The sequence below is a fragment of the Pleurodeles waltl genome, chromosome 6, assembly GCF_031143425.1.
Source record: "Pleurodeles waltl isolate 20211129_DDA chromosome 6, aPleWal1.hap1.20221129, whole genome shotgun sequence".
Classification (NCBI taxonomy): domain Eukaryota; kingdom Metazoa; phylum Chordata; class Amphibia; order Caudata; family Salamandridae; genus Pleurodeles; species Pleurodeles waltl.
In genome coordinates, this window is record NC_090445.1 from 1,070,900,758 (window position 1) to 1,070,921,695 (window position 20,938).

The following is a 20,938-nucleotide window of genomic DNA, read 5'->3' on the forward strand; positions in this document are numbered from 1 at the left end:
GGTTGGATAGAAGTTGTAGTGGTGTTATTCCAACTCCCTCTGGGATGGGACCTTCTGTATGAGGCCTGACCATATCCTTGGCTTGACGCTCAGCCTCTATTGAGCCTGGCACTGGTAAAAAGGCTATTATGGAAGACTTTCCAGAGCGAAGATTGTGCCTGTCCAGAGTGAAAAAGGTTGAGACAAATTCCCTAAATCCTTTATGAAGTTATCCCCAAATAATTGCCCATTAGCCAAGGAGACTGCCTCTGACAGAGCCAACTCTGTCAAGTTGGGCATTGTCCAACAAACATATCTCTGGCTGGGCCATTACATGAGGATATCTGGGTCCAAGGGAGACCCTGTGTTGTTAGCTTGAAAAGCATCTCAAGGATCTTAGTCAGCAGACCGGATAAGTCTAGGACCTTGTCCTGACACTCATGCCAGGTGCAGTTCATTTATTGAATCTTTTGAAAACTTTTTCAAATAGACTGCCATACTGTGATTGATTTCAGGCATCTGCTGCTTTCCCTGACAGGGATGGGTGGGGGCATTCTGAATGCAGTTTTGCTCTGACCTCTTTCTCAAACTTTTTGCGTAGCCTAGACTGTACATAGTCTGCCACTTCGGTAGAGGCGCACCACTCCATTGACCTAGGGTGTACAATCTCTTCCAGATCGAAATCCAGGAGTCTGTCTTGGATTCCTTGCAAGTCAAGATAGTGGGTCTTGCATTTGTTCTTCTGCGCCAGGGGTGGGGAGGACACATCTTTGGAGAGGCCAGATTTAGATGACTTAGATGACTCGTCATCCCTAGCTGCGTGTGTGTGTGTCAAAGAGCTTGAAGGCCCATGAGGCTCTGAGACTCCATATTCTTGGTCAGAAAGTGTGTCCTTTGCAATCTTGTCCAGGGCATTCCTGTGTGGCTATGATGGCTTAGTCATATTAGTAGTGGACGAGTTGGTTGTGATATTATCTCACGGGGTTCTCTGCCCAGGTCTCTGAGCACATAGCATATCAGAGGTTGCCTACATTGACGCAGCACAACTGCCAAACCTTGTTTACAGACCCCTGCGCCGAGCTGTCTATGGCCTTGGCCAATTGCTCTTCCAGGTTGTACTCATTTGAGACCTTGTACAGGTCACAGGTCTAATATTCCACCTGACGATATCCTACCATGACGGGAGTGGAAAATCAGCACCACGTATTGACCTTAGGAAAAAGGGGGGGGCAACCCGAAACAGATTGTATGGAGTACAGTTTGGTGAATGTGCACTATCAATAATATACACCCAGCCAAGCATTAGTGGAAGAAGCAGCTTATAGGTCCTTGATCCCTACTCTAACTTAATTTTTGCAGCCCCAGTAGGGCGTAGGAAAACTCTGTGAGCTCTGAGATTCATAGTGGTACTGAGCAGCAACATGTGCAATCAGGAACCCGCAATAAACTGAGGACTGCATGCGTGATAAAGGAGCGCTTGTGCGCCTTCTTGCTCCCTCTCCATACTGGAGAATCAGCAAGACCACAGCCTATTGAAGACTGCTTTAAGGCTTGCTGTTTGGTCACACTTGTAGTTCATGGAAATAAAGGGGGCAATGCTTCGCCAGCTACGCAGAGCACAGATCAGTGTGTCACACACTCTTGTGTGAGGGACAGACTTCCCTACATGATCTACATACAATGTAAATACATTAGCAAAGCACAATCATCTCAAAGTATAACTTCAACTCTATATTTTAAAGGTAATGTGTTAGACCAGAAAAGCACTTATCTCATGGCTTCTGGGTGGCAAAGAAAGAGAAAGGACTATGGGGACAGCAGGTCTTACAGGCAGACAAGGCCCTGATTGGCAGAAGGAGTGCAGATACCTAAGTGCACATTATGGGAACTGCAGTTCTGATATGTTTACTATTATGTTTACTGCAACATGATTGGCCGCCATGTTTTGCAGTAGGGTAACAGAAACATAACCTGAAGCCTTCTGTCCTGACAGAAACTAGGCCACATATGGGATGCACATGACAACTGGCTTTCTCTTAGTTCACTAATGGCATTGTCTTCTATGCAATGAGCAGGCGTTTTGCTTTGTTCAGGTTTTAAAACTATCCCTAATAATGAGCAACTCTCAAAGCAGTGATATAACCTGATGTACTAAGGTGAAAGGATTCAGCATTCTAAAGAAAGAAACTTTTTTTTTTTACATTTTGAAGAAACGTTCTCATTTTTAGATGACGTCTGTTACAGGATGTACATGCTAAATATTTTCCATGCTCGCCTCGTGTATGGGGGTCTTGACTCCCCCATCCGTAGAAGCGTGAGAAGAAGGGGGGCGCGGGTGAGCTCCTGCTGTGCTGTAGATATATTGGCAATGCCGTGGGGTGATACGGAGTCTGCTGGCGTCACGTGCGATTGGAGTGAGGTGGTCAGAGCCCGCGCGCCAAGGCTGAATTCCTCCGGAGCTGTCCGCTAGAGCCGATGCGCAGAAAGGCAGCGCCGCAATAAGGGAGAGGGGCCGGGAGGACGGTGCGCTGGAGGGGTCACGTGCCTCTCTTTATCTGATCCATCTGTCTCCGCTGCTTGCGTCTACCCCAGAGTCAATGCTGCGGCGCCCTCGCCACAGTCCCGGAGTCCAGCAGAACTTCTCCGGAAACCAGAGGTCCGTGGGACGGACGCAGTGATTACACTAATGTAGCTGAGGAACGCTAAACTGGAATAGGAGGAAGGACATAGTGGAATGGGGGAGGGGCCCTGGGAGTGAGAAATTATATGGGGCAATAGATTATATAACATAGAGGGAATAGACGGGGTACGCGGGTGAGAAGAAATAGGACACGAGTGCGACTGGACGAAGACTGAATCATCCCACCTTCAGAGGAAGGGCGGTTTTTCATTTTCGATTCCAGTACCCAGTATCGGCTCGCGCGCTTCTGTCCTATCCTCGGAGTGCTGTGAAAGGAGGCGTAAGAGAGCGGCAGTCTCATCACCTCGCTTGAATTACCATCACCGGTGAGTGGGGTATCTCTGCTTGTTACCAGGGATGATGCACCGTTCACATTTTCGTGTCTGGCAATTTGTAACCTTTTTACAGGTTTCAGAGCAAAACACGCAGTTTATTTCAAAGTATTACGGTAAATGGACTGTCCGATGTCTTGTTTTATGTGCCTAATAAGTTGTTGAGGATGTTCGAGAGTGCTCAAGTCCTATATCGGATGACGTGATACGTGTAGACTTCTCTTGACCTTGGCAGGTGATGCCGGGGCTTTCATGAGCTCTTCCAGTGATGTAAAGCTTCCGTGGGTGGCAACAGCTGCTGGGCGTATCAGGCACGCAGGGGACTTTCTTGAGATTCCGAGGGGGGCAACGAGATGGTAAAGGGTGTTGTAAGCTGGAAAGGAGCGTCATGAGCTGTCACTGGAAGTTGTGAATGATGAGGATGATGAGTAATGCTACAAGATGGTCAAGGATGTGATGGGGTGAAGAAGGATGCCAGAAGCTGGTGATGGATGTTATGATTTGGTGGCCGTGCCACAGATTGATACAGGAAACCATGAGCTGGAACAGAATGCCATAAGTGTATCAAGAGCTGGCTGTTCATCATTTGTTGGTGATAGTTGCCATGAATATGTTTGCAAGGGTTGCCATAATTCGGAAAAGAATGCATCAGCTGGCAAGAGATTGAGGGGCCACATGTACAAAAGTTTGAAATAGTGATTTCCTAATTGCGATTACCTGCGAATTGCAATTAGGAAATTGCTATTTCAAATGTACGAAATTCTCTTAAGTTTCTATTGCAATTCCCAGTGGGTCGCAAATAGATCTACCTTATGAATATTAGGGCCATGGACCACTGCCTACTCTGAAAAAATGAAACTGAGCGTTTCATTTTTCTTTTTGAAACTTATATGGTTTTCCTTTGAGGAAAACGGGCTGCATTAAAAAAAAACTGCTTTATTTAAAAAGCAGTCACAGACATTGTGGTCTGCTGTTCCCAGCAGGCCATCATCGCTGTGGGTGCAGCCAGTCCCAATGGGGTCGAAAATTGAGACCAACCTCATGAATATTGATGAGGTAGGTCATTTGCAACCCAGTGGGAATTGCAAACAGTGTGAGTTACAGTGTTGTGCATTTGCATTTGCAACTCTCAAATGAGCCGCAAATTGCGAGTCACAAAACTCACAGTCTTACATCTGTCCCTTAAAGAGGTTGGTCTTGCTTTTCGACCCTTTGGGAATCGCAAAAACCACACAGATGGTAGCCTGCTGGGCTCAGCAGACCATCATGTCTCTGATTGCTTTTAAATAAAGCAATTTTTTTTTTTTTTTATATGCAGTGCGTTTTCCTTAAAGGAAAACAGGCTGCGTTTAAAAATAAAAAATAAAACGTGTAAGTTTCACTTTTTAAGAGTAGGCACTGCCTGCTCTTAAAAAATATTTACCCAACCATTCTTAAAGGGGGATGGGTCTTTTGGGATCCCCTTCCCATTTGCGCCTGGGTTACCACCAATTAATGGTTAACTGTGAATGTTTTACAACTGCATTTCGGTCGCAAAACATTCAGACATAGCTTCTCAATTCGTTATAAGGAAGGGACGCTTTCAATACCCCCCCTTCCTAACACCGAATTGCAAAACCCAAATTGCGATTAGGTAACAAGTTGCCCAATCGCATATTGAGTTTTTTACATCCCCAATAGCATTTTTCTAGGCACAAATGACCCGATTCTGTGAATTGGCCCATTTGCGACTGGAAAAAAGCTCTATACGTGGCTCTTGGTGAGCTGGTGATTGGTGTGGTAACCACACAAAGGGCGAGATGTATCATTTTTTTGAATAGCGATTACGTAATTGCAACTTTTTGTGAATCACAATTAGGTAATCGCTATTTGAATGTATGAAACTCCAGGAGTTTCATTTAGAATTTCCCAATGGCTCGCATATTGACCTAACTCAATAATATACATGAGGTGGGTTGCAATTTGTAACCCATTAGTAAACGCTAAAATCACAGGGATGGTGATCTGCTGGGCTAAGCAGACCACCATGTCTATGATTTATTTTAAATAAAGCAATTTTTTAAAAAAAATGCAGCCCATTTTCCTTAAAGGAAAACGGGATGCATTTAAAAAAGAAAATTGAAAAGTTTTCTTTTCAATTTTTAAGAATAGGCAGTGGTCTGGGGACCCCTTCCCGTTTGCGAATCAGTTACCACTTATTTGCAGTAGGTGATAAACTGTGAATGTTTTGCAACTGAATTTCGATCACAAAACAAACCTACATACCGCTGCGATTCGGTATTAGGAAGGGACACCCTTGACATGCCCCTTCCTAATACCAAATCGGTATGTAGTTGCAGTTACAAATTGCGATTTAGTAACATGTTACCAAATCGCAAATTGGAATTCATACATACCAAAATGCATTTTTATGGCCGCAAATAGCCTGATCGGGTCGTTTGCGACCGCAAAAATGCATGATACATCTGGCCCAAAGTCTCCAGTCATCCGGTAGGCTGGAAGAGATGGAGTAAAATGTTGAGGAATGTCCCGATAGGATAAGCAATAGTTCTGGGTTTACTCGAGCTCTGATGTGCTAATGTTGAATGCCAACACCTGTAGGTATATGCCTTGAGTTGGTATGGGCCCATTTTGGGTTGATATGTGAAGACATAGGTTAAAAAAGAATGCAGTTAGCTGAAATGGATGTTTTAACGTTTTGAGAAATGATATGATTTTGCCAAAAAAATCACGAATGGTTAAGAAACAGCAAGTGCCACAAATGTGCCATGACTTGGTGTGCAATGCCACAAGCTTGTAAAGATATCATGAGCTGGTGATGAATGCCACAAGCAAGCACATGGATGTTGTGAGTCTATGAAGGGCGTCATAAGCTAGTGAGAAATGGCATGATCTGATAAGAATGTCATCAATTGATGACAGATTTCATGTGAAAGGATCTCATGGTCTAAAAATGTCTGTCATAAGGTCGTGAGGGATCTGAAGGATTGGCTAAGTTGTTCTAAGCGTGTGAAGGATGTTGTCAGCTGGCAGGGGATGCCATGAGATTGCAAGGTGTTTCAAGTGTTAGGCTGCTTCCACAATCCAGCCATATATCCCAAGAGCAATGTACGTTTGTCATGAGCTGGCAAGTGTTGGTTTGAGCTGAATGGAATGAGCTGTCAGTGGACAACAGCCGCTCACAAGGATTTTCATGAGATCTGGAGTTATATTGTGCATTGCAGAGGCTTGTCTGGAGCTTGTGAGGGATTTCATAAACTGGTGAGAAAGGATATAAGCAGGGTGGTTGCGTGGAATTGTGTGGGATGTTCTGCATTGATGTGCAATGTCATATAGAGCCAAGGGAAAAAAGGAACTGACTAAACATGACAAGTTTGCATGGGACAATATGCATTTTGTGAATATGATGGTTTTTACCAGCGAGAAACATCTTAAGCTGATGAGAGTTGTCATGAGCTATCGAAGGGACTCCTAAACTGAAAAGACTTTCTTGGGACGGAGCTCTATTGCACAGCCTGGCACCGGATATTAGGAGCCAGTGAGGAAAGGCATTACCTGTCATGTAGTGTCTTTTGCTGATTGGGAGAGTCATGTTGGGGTGAGAAGTGTCATGAATGGAGGGAGTATTTCATGAACGGAAAGGATTAATGATTGCGTTGAGTGTTCCTGCGTGTGACGGGGTGACTGAGTTATTGGTTTGGCAGTGACCTTTTGGAGTCCCCAGGACTTGCCATGCCTTTTTGATATCTTGCTGAGAGGTTGTCTTGAGTTGCTTTTGGAGTTTTTATTGGTGAGTGATGTCATGAGTTGGTCAGAGAAGAAGTTGAAAAGTTTTTTACTGCCCGTCAAGGGCAAGATGAGTTTGAAAGATGCAATGAGCAGGCAAACAATGTTGTGAACTTCTGTCCTATCATTAACTGCGGCCTGATGCCATGGTCTGCTGGCTGATTTAAAGAGCTGCCGGTGGGTATGATGGCCTGCTACTGGGTGTTTTGACCTATTGGTAGATATCATGAGAAGACAAGGAAGTAATAGAAAGTCAAAAGCTTGTGACAGATGCCATAGGATCATGGGCTATCCTAAGGGAAGTTAGGGTGTGGCATGAAAAGAAGTTAATATTATTATCTTTATTATTATGATTAATAACAGAAGTAGTAGTAGTAGTGGTAGTGCTAATATTAGTATCATAAGTAGTCATAGCAGTAGTATTATTAGTAGTAGCAGTAGTAGTAGTAGTAGCAGTAAGTTTCAGGATGTATTGAGCTGCTGGAGCAAATTATCTTCTTGGTTGCTAAACTGCTGAGTATGTGCCAGGAGTTGGTGAGGGATTTCATAAGCTGGCAGTGATGAATTGTGTCATGAACTATAACAAATGTATGAGCTGGGCCTGTCAGGCGCCCATTCACACATTGAATTGGTAGAGTAGTATGTGATAAACTGAACCTGCCACTTCTTCACTCATACCGCTTTGGTGGTATGAGCTGCCGGGCCTGAGAGGTATATCTCCAGCCCCGCGGCCGGCATAGAACCGCCCATGGCATTATGAGCTGGCCTATCACCATGGTTTTCGTGACCTTACCAATGCTGCGAAAACCATGGGGGTAGGCCCTACCAGTGACAGGGAATTCCTTCCCTGTCACCGGTAGACTGCTCCCCCACTCCCCAACACTCACCTGACACCCTCCACCCCCCCCTTCATCCAAACTCACCCCCCACACGATACACATACTAACACCCCGCCCCCTCCAACCCACTCACTCACCCCCATACAAGCACAGCACACAACTGATCCCACCCCCTCACAGCCACACAAGCACACATCACCCTCCCTCCCCCTGCCCCCACTACAGTCACAGCATCCCTCACCCCACCCCCGCATACACACACAGACACACACATGCACCAGGCATACACCCATTCACTTACACTGACATACACGCATTCATTCACACACTGACATACACGCATTCATTCACAGATTAACATACACACATTCATTCACACACTGTTATACACACATTCATTCACACACTGACATACAAGCATTCATTCACGCATACTTCCAGACATGCTCACACACATTCCTACACACAATCACACTGACATGCAGACAGCAATCACTTCACCATTCTTACACGGATTCACTCACACGCATACACTCTTGCAAACAACACACACAGACACATTCACACACACACTCAGACATTCATGCATACACTCAGACACACACACACAACACCGCCCACCCTCCCACCCCCTCGCCTGTCGGAAGCCCAACATACCTTGGGTGAGGTGGTCGTCGGGCAGGGAACGGGAAGGGGCGCTGCTACCGCCAGCAGAACACCGCCAGGCCGTATTACTGGTCATTATACGGCTGGCGGCGTCCTACTGGCATGGTGGTGCTGGTGGTAGCAGCCCCAGTTTACCACCGTCCCCCACCATGAGCACTGCCGGATTTCCGCCCTAATTGTGGCGGAACTCAGGCAGTGCTCATAATATGGCGGACAGATGGTAGCCACGGTGGCGGTATGTTGGCGGCTGTCTCCGCGGTGGTAGGCAGTATGTACCTCCGATGGTAAAATGAGGGCCAGAGTGTTTTAGCTATAGTTTTAAGGTAGTGGATGGAGTTAGGATTAAGGCTAGGTTTAAATTTTGGGTCACGATACGGTTATAGTTTAGATTAGGCGACAGATAAGTGTTGGTGCAAGGGTGCCTGCATTATGGGCAGGAATGGATACTTACCTGCACAAACACAATCCAAAGAGGCATTTTCATCTTTCTATGTGTGATACACAATACCTTACGCATATAAAGAGGAAATGACAAGGAGAAAGAAATATATTTCTCCTTGTTACGCTATCATCTAGGAGGCATGCCAATTTGACGCAAGCCCAGGTTTACAAACTTTTGTAAATATGGAATTGTATCAATATGCATGGATTCATGGGAACTCCCATGCTGTACTGATGGAACGCATCCCAGCTGAAAATGAAACATAACCTTGTGCAAACAGCTGTGTTGTGTTACAATTCTTTACAAAGCCATGCAAGGCAACCCAAAGACAACACAAACTCCTTAATAAATCTGGCCCTAAGACCCTTATTTAGAATTGTACGGGCAGGGTACTCTAATAAAAACATGACAAATATCCCACCAGCCGTATTACAAATGCATTATAGTCAATAGTACTCTAAATACTGCAGACAGAACATCTGTACATTTTGAATGAGCTGCCTGTATGTAAAGTTCTAAATAAGGACCAAAATCTATCAGGATTCCATACTGAAATTCACGTAAAATCCAATTATTTGAGAGCCAACAAAAAAAGATGTAGAAGGACTATTGATAGGGGGATCCATAGATATAAAGAGGGGGGGATGAGTAATGAGAACAGATTGAACAGTGTTGTGAATGGAGGAGACTTTGATGACTACAAATGACAAAGCCATTTGCAAAAAGCCTGAAAAGTAGAAGCATACAAGGAAAGATGATCTTAAGAAGTTTTTTTTAAAACTTTGAATGTTTTTTTCATATTGTCTGGGGTGTAGCACAATGGTTAGAGTGGCAGACCCTGAAGCAGAGATCTGGCTCAAGACCAGGGTTCAAGTCTCGCTTCAGCAGGTCTTGGGCTCAATTTCCCCTGGACCAGATAATTCTCGCCATGGTGCCTAATCTAATTAATGGGTCCCACTCTGCAACTCTGGGCAATAGCTTGCTTAATCTCCACAACGGCCCCACCAGCGCTTGGATGCCTGGCTTCACCCTGGGGGTGCCCAGGAGTGGGCACCTCACAGGGAAAAGCCAGGAGGGGTTCCATAGTGGTATGAGTACAGCGCCTTGAGACCCTAACGGGTGAGTAGTGTGATATACAAGTGCAAAGTTTAGTGTAGCTTCATACAGGGTGTTTAGGGTATGACAACCTCCGAAATAAATGCATTCTTGGCTTGGTAGTTGGGTCTGGGGCACCGAGTAAGGTGCACTATCTCTATATTGGTTTCTCTCCTTGTGAGCCAAGGAGGCCCGGCTTTACTGCTGGTGGCGCACAGTGCGACAATGTTTGTTGGCGCCTTCCCCCTCAAAAAGCACCTTCTCCACAAATTCCCTCACCTCCGTGCTACACAGGTGTTAATCTTCTCTCCATCGTCTCTTTCTCACAAGCCTTACATTTGTTCTATAGCGCTACTATACTAGTGTAGGGTGTCAAAGCACTTCACATCACACACATTATGCAGATCCAATGAATCATAAGTATGTAAATAAGCCCATACGAAATGTTACATATGGAAATGAGGATTACAAAGTGAAGGATGCACGTCACCAATACTAGTAGGGAGTACATTTTAAGCGTGTTTTCTCTGGAGAAGCGCAAACTCAGGATTTTAAAATGCACCACAGGGGTTGGCTTTACTAATAACAATGAACTTCTACCCAAATGAAACCTTTTAGCAACATTAGATAATAAAAGACTGGAGAAAATACATAAGTTTTGAATTATTTGAGTGGTAACTATGCTATACAGTTTGCATACAACTCCTTGAAAACAGTTCATAACTCACTGTGCTATATTTAGGTTATAACTATGGACTGCAAGTAAAAAAATGATCTCTGTGACAAAAGTAGCAACCTACTGAGCTAGGCTAATAAAATTGAAGGTGGGTGATTTGCGTGGTACACGTTCTATACAGCTGGCATCTTAACCCTCTGCATGGTTTTAGCATGAGTGGAAACTGCAATGAGAAAAATCCCAGATCTCTCTCCAGCACCAACATTAACTATCAGAGATATCTTGACAGTTTTATTGTTTTTTAAAAATATATTTTTATTGTTTTGTTTCATACTTACATAACTTTACTTAAGTTCTCTTCCCCCCCCTCCTCCTCAGCTGTTCGGGTCGAATTCCTGTGCTCCTTTCCTCAGGGCGCTGTCATCTTGGGTTTTGCTATCAGTTGTTTATTGTCTGGTATATGGCAACCTACATGTTAGTCCGAGTTACTGGTTTCCGTTGAGTCTGATTCCTCTGTTGAAATGTCGTGGTCCTGCGGGTTGGCTATTGGGTGTTTCATGCAATCTATCAGATTGTCCCATTGCTGTGCCCTCTCTGCGTTTCCCGCTCCTTTTGTCAGCTCCAGGCGTAAAGCCTCGCCTTCTGCCTCCGCCCATTTAATCAGAGTGTCTTTCCACATTTGGGCCCTCGGTCCTTTGGGATCCTTCCAGTGCATTGTGATTTCTCTTTTCCCTAAGAGTAACGCTAGATCTATGAATTTGTTTTTCATTTTTTTTGAGTGGGGTCTGGGAAAGTTTCCTAGTAGAGTTACTGCTGGGGTTCTCGCCAATTTTCTTCCTGTAATCCTTTCGGTTTCTTTCATTACCTCTTCCCAGTAATGTGCTAGTTCTCTACAAGTCCATAGCATGTGTAGTAAGTCTGCTCCTAGTTCTGTGCATCTGGGGCAGGCGCTGCTTGTGTTTTTGTAGATTGATGTTAGCTTGGCTGGGCTCAGGTATGCTCTATGGTATATGTAGATGTTAATCAATTTAAACCGGGCATTCCTAGATACTTTGTAGATTTGGGCTGTGATATGACTCCACTGTTCATCGTCTATGTGTTCCCCGATATCTGCTTGCCATTGGGTTTTTAGAGTTTCTAGAGCAGTCAGTGCTACTGTTTGCAGTGTTTTGTATATCGTGGATATTGACTTTCTGTCCCCCACTATTGTGCAAATGGCATGGCTTCCTGCGTGCGTGGGTGGTTCCCTTAGTCCCTGTTTCCAGTGTCGCTGTATCAGAGCTATTAAGGATCTATGTGTAAGGAACATCCCGGGCGGGACCCCGCAATGTGTCATCAAGTCAGTGTATGTCATGAGCTCTCCATTCCTATATAGGTCCCCTATCGTGGTTATTCTGTGCATCTCTAATTTCTGGATCCCTGCTATAGAGCTGCTTCCGGGGAGTAAAGTCAGGAATCGTAGGGGGAGTTTTGGTGTATATGGGGACTTGACTTGCGTTAGCTGCAGACTACGCTTCCAGCATGCCCTTATAACTTGATATTCCAGTGATTTTGTCCCCTTCCTACCCCCTGGAGCCATTGGTATCTCCGCCAGAACTGCCGCTTTTGCCTCTTTACCTGGGCTTTCAGCTTCCAGCGTTATTACATTGTGCCATTCCTTTGCTAGCCACTGGAGCTGACCCGCCAGATAGTATAGTTCCATGTGGGGGGCCGCTAATCCACCTTCCGCGGTGGGCCGTTGCAATTTATGCAGGGCCAGTCTGTGGCGTCCCACCCCCCCATATAAAGCTGGTAATGACGGAATTGATTTCCCTAAAAGTTGCTCTGGGTATCAGCACCGGCAAAGTCGTGAAGCCATATAACATTCTAGGTAGTGTCACCATTTTTGTCAGGGCCACTCGCCCGGTTACTGAGAGGGGCAATGTTTTCCAGAACTGGGTGGCTGATTTTAATGCCCGAACTGCTTGGTTTTATTTCCTTCTAGGAGATCTCCCAGTTCATGATATATTTGTACGCCTAGATATTTGAATCTTGTCGAGTGCCATCCCAGGTTCTGGACGGTTGTAACCTGGGGGAACCCTTTCTGCAACAGGAAGAGGTGGGATTTCTGCCAGTTAATGTGGAGTCCCGAGACGCTCCCGAACCAGTCCAGTAAGGACATAACCCTGGGAAGATCCCTGCTTGGGTCCTTTATAAATAGTATCATGTCGTCGGCGCATAATGCAATTTCTTTCCACTATAGTTATTCCCTCATAGTATTTCTCTGTCCTCGCCATCAAGGCCAATGGTTCCACTGCAATGGTGAACAGTAGTGGTGATAACGAGCAACCTTGCCTGGTGCCCCTCCCTATTTCATATGATTTCGAGATTGTATGTCCTGTGCGGACTCTTGCTGTGGGGGAGGTGTATAACAGTCTAGACCACTTCAGGAATCCTGGTCCCAAACCCATCTTGTTCATTATTATTTGTAGATAGTTCCAACGTAGGCTATCAAATGCTTTCTCAATGTCGACCACCAGTACCACAGCGTTGATGAGGTTTGGCGAACCTGATTGCATTATTCCTATCAGTCTTCTAATGTTTGTGGCTGTATTGCGATTTGGTATGAAGTCTGTTTGGTCGGGGTGGATTAATGCTTCCATGTGGGGCATTAGTCTAGTGGCCATAATACGGCTTAATATTTTATAATCCATATTCAGCATTGATAATGGGTGGTATGATCTTACGTCCGTAGACGGACGGTCTTGTTTTGGTAATGGGACCACTATAGCCTCATTGGTAGATCTGGGCAGGCTACCACGCTCCCATGCCTCTCTATATATATCACTGATCTGTGGCGCTAGTAGGTCCACGTACTCTTTAAAGAATTCTGCCGGTATCCGATCTGCTCCTGGTACTTTTCCTCTGGCCATTGCTTCTACCGCCACTGTCACCTCTCGCGAGGTCACCATCTCCCCCAGCAGTTGCTGGTCCTCTGCTGCTAAGGTCTGAAACTGGATATCGTCCAGGCTTTTCAGTCGGTCTGGATCTAGGGGTTCCGAGGGGGAGGCATAGAGTGCCTCATAGTATTCGGCGAAGCTGGCATTGATCTCTCCCTGACCGTAAAATTTTCTGCCCTCTGCTGTCTCTAGCTCCATCACCAGGGATTGCTGCCTCGGTGGCATCGCCAGCCAAGCCAGCAGTGCTCCTGCTTTGTCCCCCTCTCTGTGTTGTCTGCCTATGTATTTCCTGTAATCAAATCGCCTGAGCTTTTCTAGTGCACTGGTTATCTTATACTTGGTTTCTGATATTTGGGGTGCCAGAGCTGGATTGTCTGGTCTATTTCTCTCCAGAGTTCTCAGTGCTTTCTCATGCTTGTCGATTTCCCCCTCTATTGCCTGTTGCACTCCCTGTGTTTCTGCTATACATTGTCCCCTTATTGTCACCTTGAATGCTTCCCATTCTTGCATTTGTGAGGAGGTCGATCCTGTGTTATGTGTGAAAAACTCCTTGATTGCTTCTCTTATGGCCTGTCGGTGGGCGCTGTCCTCTAGTGATTCTACGTTCATTCGCCAGTTCGGGATAGGGGGCGGTCTCTCCGCCAGGCTATGGTAAGTAGCAGCGGATTATGATCCGATACTGTGCGGCATAAATATTCTGCATTGCGTACAGTGCTATTCACGTCTGGGGAGGTTAAGATTGCGTCCAGTCGGACGTGCAAGTCGTGCATAGGCGAGTAGAACGAGTAGTCTCTTTCCCACGGGTGGAGGTGCCTCCACGTGCCAATCAGTCCCCAGTTCTTCTGCCAGTCTGTGAAGTTCTTGGCTGTCCTGTGTATAGGGGAGGCCTCTAGCGGCGGATGAGATCTGTCTAAGATCGTGTCTGACACACAATTGAAATCTCCCCCTACCACTGTTGTGTGCGTCAGGTGGGGACCCCACGCGTGGGACAGCCCCTGTAGGAAGGTGCTCTGGTCCTGGTTGGGGGCATAGATACCTGCCAACGTGATGTACCAACCCCCCAGTCGGCCCTTAACCAGCACGTAGCGTCCTTCTCTATCTATTACTGTGTCTATTTTTTGGAAGGTAGTCCCCGGGCGTATCCATATCAAAACTCCTTGTGCATATGCCGAATATTCTGTGGCATATATCTGACCCCTCCACCTTTTGGACAGCGCTGCTACTTCTTTCCCCACCAGATGGGTCTCCTGTAGGATTGCTATTTGCACCCCTCGTCTTTTAATTTGATTATATATCCTGTATCGTTTAGCTGGGCTATTCAGACCTCTAATATTCCATGTGAGGAATTTGTAATCTAGTGGTTTTTCCATATGTCCTTGCTATAGGTGAATCTCTGATGTGGTGCGCATGCCCTTGCCTCGTGTGTGACAGTGCCTTGGAGCTTTTGTCGGCTGATTCCCCCATGGAGGTGTATTCTCCCTAATTGATGCCCTTTAACTGTTAACTTAACAACTTTTTTGTAACTTAAACTCCCTATCCCCAGGACCGGTGTGAGAACTTCCCCTGTCCAAATTGTCCCCAACTTGTAGACCATTGTGTATATATGTAGAGGGAGCTAGGCTGGGGCTGTGTGCCGGGCCCTTAGACCCCGACCTGTCGCTTATGTGTAACTTTTAATTTGTCTTTTCCCTGGTGTCCACGTTCCCCGGTTACACTTGCGGTGAGTGGAGTGCGGCCTTTCCTCGTTACTGCGGAGTTTCCTCTTTTTGTTTTGCCTTTGGGTGTGGTGTGTCAGATGATCTCGTCTGACGTCCCAGGGGTGATCCGAGGGTGGCCTCCAGGTGTGTCTTGCGAGCATAAGGAGGTTTTGTCAGGTCCTGAGTCCTGTTCGGATAACGATTCGGTCCGGCGCGGGGTGGTGGCTCTTTCATGCCCCAGCGATGCCACTGCCTTTACGGCTTCCAGTCTTTCCCGTATGGTTTGGGTGAGGGGCGGGGTCAAGTCCTTCCGTTGCTTCTCTCGTCGTTGGGAGGGCCTGTCTTTTTTCCTGCTCGCTTCTTCTCTGGGTCGTTGCTCTGTCGGGCCTTGCTCCTCCAACCATTCGCACGCCTGCTGTGGCATTGTAAAAAAAAGTGTGTCATTGTTCGTGGTAACCCTTAGTTTGGCAGGGAATAGCATGGCATACTGGATGCCTTTTTCTCTGAGGTTTCGTTTAACCTCCAGAAATGTGGCTCTTTGCTTCTGAGTGTCTTTCGTGAAGTCCGGGAAGATCATTACTCGCTCTCGATTCATTTTGATCTCTCCTTTTTTCCGTGTTTGTGCCAGGATAAAGTCTCGGTCCTTGAAGTGCAAAAGTTTTGCCACTATCGGGTGCGGTCTGGCTCCGGGTGGGGGGGGCCTTGCTGGTACCTTATGGGCTCTTTCTATTGCGAAGTGTTGTGTTAGGCCCTCTGGCGCTATTTCCTTACGTATCCACTGTTCAAGGAAGGTTTCCATGTCTGGTGCTTCACGTTCCGATTTTTCAGGGATGCCCACCAAGCGTAGGTTGTTCCTTCGTGCCCTGTTTTCAGCATCTTCTGCACATGATTCCAGTATTTTTACCCTGGCCATCAGAGTGGCTGTGGTTTTGGATAGTGTCTTGCATTCAGGAGATAGTTGTTCTATCGATTTTTCATTGGACATTACTCTGTCGGACAGTTTCCTGTGATCATCTCTTAAGAGCGTCAGGTCGACAGACAGGGTGTCTATTTTAAGCTCCAGGGCCTCTCTGGAGGCTTGAATTGCCTGTAGCAGAGTATCTAATGTGGTTCCCTCATTGGTCTCACTGCACATTCCTTCTTTTGTTGAGCTGCTGTCTTCTCCCGGGCCCTCAGGCTTCTTAGGTTTACCCATTTTCAGTGGGTGTTGTGTCTTAGTGTCACTATGTGTGGGTCAACTCCTGGGCTGCTTGTGCCTTGGTTGCCCTTTATGTTGTGTCCTGTGGCAGGGAGGGTTCTGCTGACTTTTTCCCCTTTCTGGTAGTGCATGTTGTAGGTTCCATGAATCAAGTTGCACCGTGTTGGCCGGCAGGGTGTCTGATCATATTTTCATCGCCCATTCCACCGTGTTGCCTTTGCCTTGTCTTGGCAACCTCCCCCGGTTCTCCCCGGGGCCCGGTCCGTAATTTTAGAGGGCCCACGGGCTCCTCCTTGGGTCCTCTTACTGTCTCTTGGCCCTCCTGCTTCCGGTTTCTCCTATTTCTCCTCCGCGCTGGTGGATGGGTCAGGACTGATATCTGAGGTCTTTTCCATATTCCCGCTAGGTTGTTCCCGCGTCACCTCCGGGCCTGGCTCTCCGCCTGAGTTCCTTCCCCCGATCCCCCTTACTGCTCGTCTGAATCACCGCTTCGGGACCGGCGCAGGTTCCAGGTGCAGCCCCCGTGTTCCAGTGGTTTCTCACTGTGCCGATGTTATGCGGTTCCCTGGTTCTCCTCTGTCGTCCGGCCTTCAGTCTCGCGTCTTCGCAGGGCTGCCATTTTGTCTCACCGGTCCGTTTCTATTTCGAGACCGTGTAACCATCAAACTACTGTTTTAAGCATTTCGGTTGTTGTTGCTCAGTGCACCGGGGGTTTCTTTAGGTGCTATATGTTTACCAAGTTCTTTGTTGGGGCCCTCCTGGGCTGCTTGTGCCCTGGTTGCCCTTTATGTTGTGTCCTGTGACAAGGAGGGCTCTGCTTACTTTTCCCCCTTTCTGGCAGTGCGTGTTGTAGGTTCCACGAATCAAGTTGCACCGTGTTGGCCGGCTGGGTATCTGATCATATTTTCATCGCCCATTCCTCCGTGTTGCCTTTGCCTTGTCTTGGCAACCTCCCGCGGCTCTCCCCGGGGCCCGATCCATAATTTTCCAGGCCCCACGGGCTTTTCCCTAGGTCCTCTTACTGTCTCTCGGCCCTCTTGCTTCCGGTTTCCCCTATTTCTCCTCCAGGCTGGTGGATGAGTCAGGACTGGTGTCTGAGGTCTTTCCCGTATTCCCGCTAGGTTTCTCCCGCGTCACCTCCAGGCCTGGCTCTCCGCCCGAGTTCCTTCCTCCGATCCCCCTTACCACTCATCCTAATCGCCGCTTCGGGACTGCGCAGGTTCCAGGCGCAGCCCCGTGCTCCGGTGGCTTCTTACTGTGCCGTTGTCATGCGGTTCCCTGGTTCTCCTCTGTCGTCCGCCTTTCAGTCTCGCGTCTTCGCGGGGCCGCCATTTTGTCTCACCGGTCCGTTTCTATTTCGAGGCCGCGTAACCATCAAATTACTGTTTTAAGCATTTCGGTTGCTGTCGTTCAGTGCACCGGGGGTTCCTTTAGGTGCTATATGTTTACCAAGTTCTTTGTTGGGGCCCAGGTAACAGGATTATTCGTGCAAAGGTCGGCAGCCCTTGGGAGCTCCGCTTTACGCGTGCTGCTCCATTGGCTTCCAGCCACGCCCCCTTGACAGTTTTATTGTTGTCTGAAAACATGGGAAGCACAAGGAACCCTGCAGCATGTGGTTTTAAACCTGTGTTATTTCTAAAGAGCTTCACCCCTGCTCCCAAAGCCTGCACCAGAGACCTACCCATCTGGTAACTAAGTTGTATCAGAGGTTGTGGGGGTAAACGCCACAACACTGCCGGAAACTACAACACTGTTTAAGATCCATAGAGGAATGTAAAGATCTGGGGATCTATTTACAAACAGAAATTTACACTTGTAGATTTATTCATGTGTAAATTTACTTGCACATGGATATAAGTCTACACTTTTTTGGTATTTACTGTTTCAGAGTACAGATTTACACCTAAGTGCATACTTGTCTCTGCCCCCAAGGTTCAGGGGTTGGAAAATGTAAGACTGAATTTACTAGTAACTTTTCAAACAGTTGTAGGTCTCTGCCTTGATGGCGGAGTTCTCCATATTGTAAAGTATGGGTAAAAATAATAAAGTTCAATAAATTGAAAACAATATTGAAACTATTTTAAAGTAACAAAATAAATTAATTGAAAATAGTTATTATTAATCTAGAACTAGCAAAATAAAATGTTAAGGCACATTAATCTCATCAAAGTAAATGCGGATTGAAAAATCTAAATGTATTAATTTAATATATAAATATTATTTTATTCATTTGTTTTAAAACTCAAACTAGCCTTTTAATCTCTAATTACTTTATAAACAATAATTACGTGTTTAAATACTTTTATTTTTTAAGTTTAATTGTTAATTTTTAAAATTAGAATATTTTGTTTGTTTTAATTTAATCTAACTTTTTAACAATGAAAACATTTTTCTATACATATTTTATGTTAAAAGTCGAAATAATTTAATTGATTTAATATTATTTCCTATTGGGTGTTATATCAAGTCCTTGCCTCCATTATGTTCAATGGGAGTGAGTTGCAATATCTGTCCATGGTCATGTGTGATGCAAGACGTACTCCAAGTTTCAGCTGGAGTATATTTACCACTGTTTAGGGACATTTGTAACTGTGGTAACTTTAGAAGTGTAGTTTGTAAATATGAATGAACGAACTCATTTATGGGTGTGTGTTTGTTTTTGTATGTTCCTCCATAAACCCCTCTTCTCCCCCATCTGAACCCCTCCTTACTCTTCCTTAAACTCCTCCCATTTATTAGTGAGCATTCCCCCATTTAGTACCTACTCCCAGTGGTCCCTCCCATATTAACAACAAAACGTATAGCTCCATGCATGGAGATCTCTGCTCTGTGGCGAAGATCTTCGCATAGAAATGATAGGAAAGGAAGATATCCGCACTTAGGTCTGTGAATAGCATTTTGTACATGAGCAGTACTACTGAAGTACTGCTTCATGTTCTACAAAATGAGTTTGTCAGTAGGTGTGGAACAATAGAGAGACCTCATGTACATGTGGTGGGGAAGCTGAAAGCGAGGCAGAGAGAAGGAAAGAACTGATGTATGCTGGGAAGGAGAAGGTAAGACTGTAGCAAAGAGGGTGAGAACAATATGATGTTTTTGCAAGGAAGAAGAAGGAGGCGGCAAAGAGAAGCTTTGTGTATCTGTTGTGTGTGTCTCTGTGTGTGCCCGTGTGTGCAATGGTGAAGGAGAGAGGCAGACAGAGCAGTGTGGGGAACAGAAACAACTCACTGTGTGGTGAGGAGGAGAGAGAGGAGATGAGACGCATTCTTGTGCTATCACTTCCATGTCTCCGTAATAAAGCTCAGAATCTGTCCCCACGTTGTTGTCCTCTTCTGTCTGTAGCCCATCTGTGGTTGAGTGTTCCCGTCCTGTTGCTCACCACAAGTGCTTCTATTACTGTTTGCCTGTGTAGATGATGCCTCGAGGGGATTCACTGGGTTCATTTATGCCTGCTTTGGTTTCTTAAACCACTTACGTTAATAATAGACCGAGCTCCCATAATCCTTCACGGTCACAGCCTTTCCCTTTTCTCTCTAAGGAAAACGGGTTGCATTACAAAAACAAAAATTGCTTTATTGAAAAAGCAATCACAGACATGGTGGTCTGCTGACCCCAGCAGGCCACCATCCCTGGGATTGTAGCCATTCACGATGGGTCTCATATTGCGACCTGTCTCATGAATACTGATGAGCCAGGCCCATTTGTGACCCCCTGCTAATCGCTAACAGTGTCAACCCCACTGTTATGCATTGCAGTTTGCGATTTCCTAATTGCGAATCGATAAAATTTGCTATTAGGAAATCGCTACCACGAGATTTCATACATCGGGCCCCTAAATTCTTTATAAATATCCCTCTCTGTAAAGTGCCAGTACTTTACACGTGACCTGGGTATCCAGCCCTATGGGGATCTACTGGTTGATGGGACAGTTGTATGGCCCCCTCTTTAGAGTTTCAGCTCTTCATGGGATAGCACTCCCTCTCTCTCTCTCTTTCTCTCCCTCTCTCTCTCTCTCTCTCTCTCTCTCTCTCTCTCTCTCTCTCTCTCTCTCTCTCTCTCTCTCTCTCTCTCTCTCTCTCTCTCTCTCTCTCTCTCTCTCTCTCTCTCTCTCTCTCTCTATCACTCTCCCCCTCTCTTCTTGTCCCACCCTCCCTCCCTTCGGCCCTCCCTTCCTTCCCTCCACAACAGGTTTCCGGTCCTTAATGGAAGAGGATTGTCTCCTTTTGTTTTAGAGTTTCATTTCTTAACGAGAGACCTGGGCATTTGCTTCTGACTTCCAGTACCTAATGGGAGATTTGTATTACATGTTTTATAGAGTTCTGACTCTCTTGGACATCTGACTAACCCAACTTAAAGGAGGTCTGAGTAGCTGTCTCCATAGAGGTCAAACCATAACGGGAGAGTTGTGTAACCCCACTATATGGCTCCAATATTTAAAGGTATGTCCATTCATCTTCCTCTAACCAGCACAAGTTGTTTCTGTTTCTACTAAGATCATCTACAAGGCTACAATCCTTAATCGGTGCTAAAATCCTCTGAGAGTTTTTACCTTTAATGTGAGACCCAGAAATGTATCTGTGTAGGTCAAAACATTAGTTATGTGTGGTTA

General features: G+C 46.0%; 1 long non-coding RNA gene across 2 annotated transcripts in view; it reads left to right on the forward strand.

The window, feature by feature from the left end:
- The first annotated feature begins 2,449 nt into the window (after positions 1-2,449).
- Positions 2,450-20,938, forward strand: part of LOC138302080 (uncharacterized) — a 76,093-nt gene continuing 57,604 nt past the window's right edge. For both annotated transcript variants that reach the window (XR_011205263.1, XR_011205262.1), the window contains exons 1-2: positions 2,450-2,985; positions 20,645-20,768. This is a non-coding gene — a long non-coding RNA (uncharacterized lncRNA). The remainder of the gene's footprint in view (positions 2,986-20,644; positions 20,769-20,938) is intronic.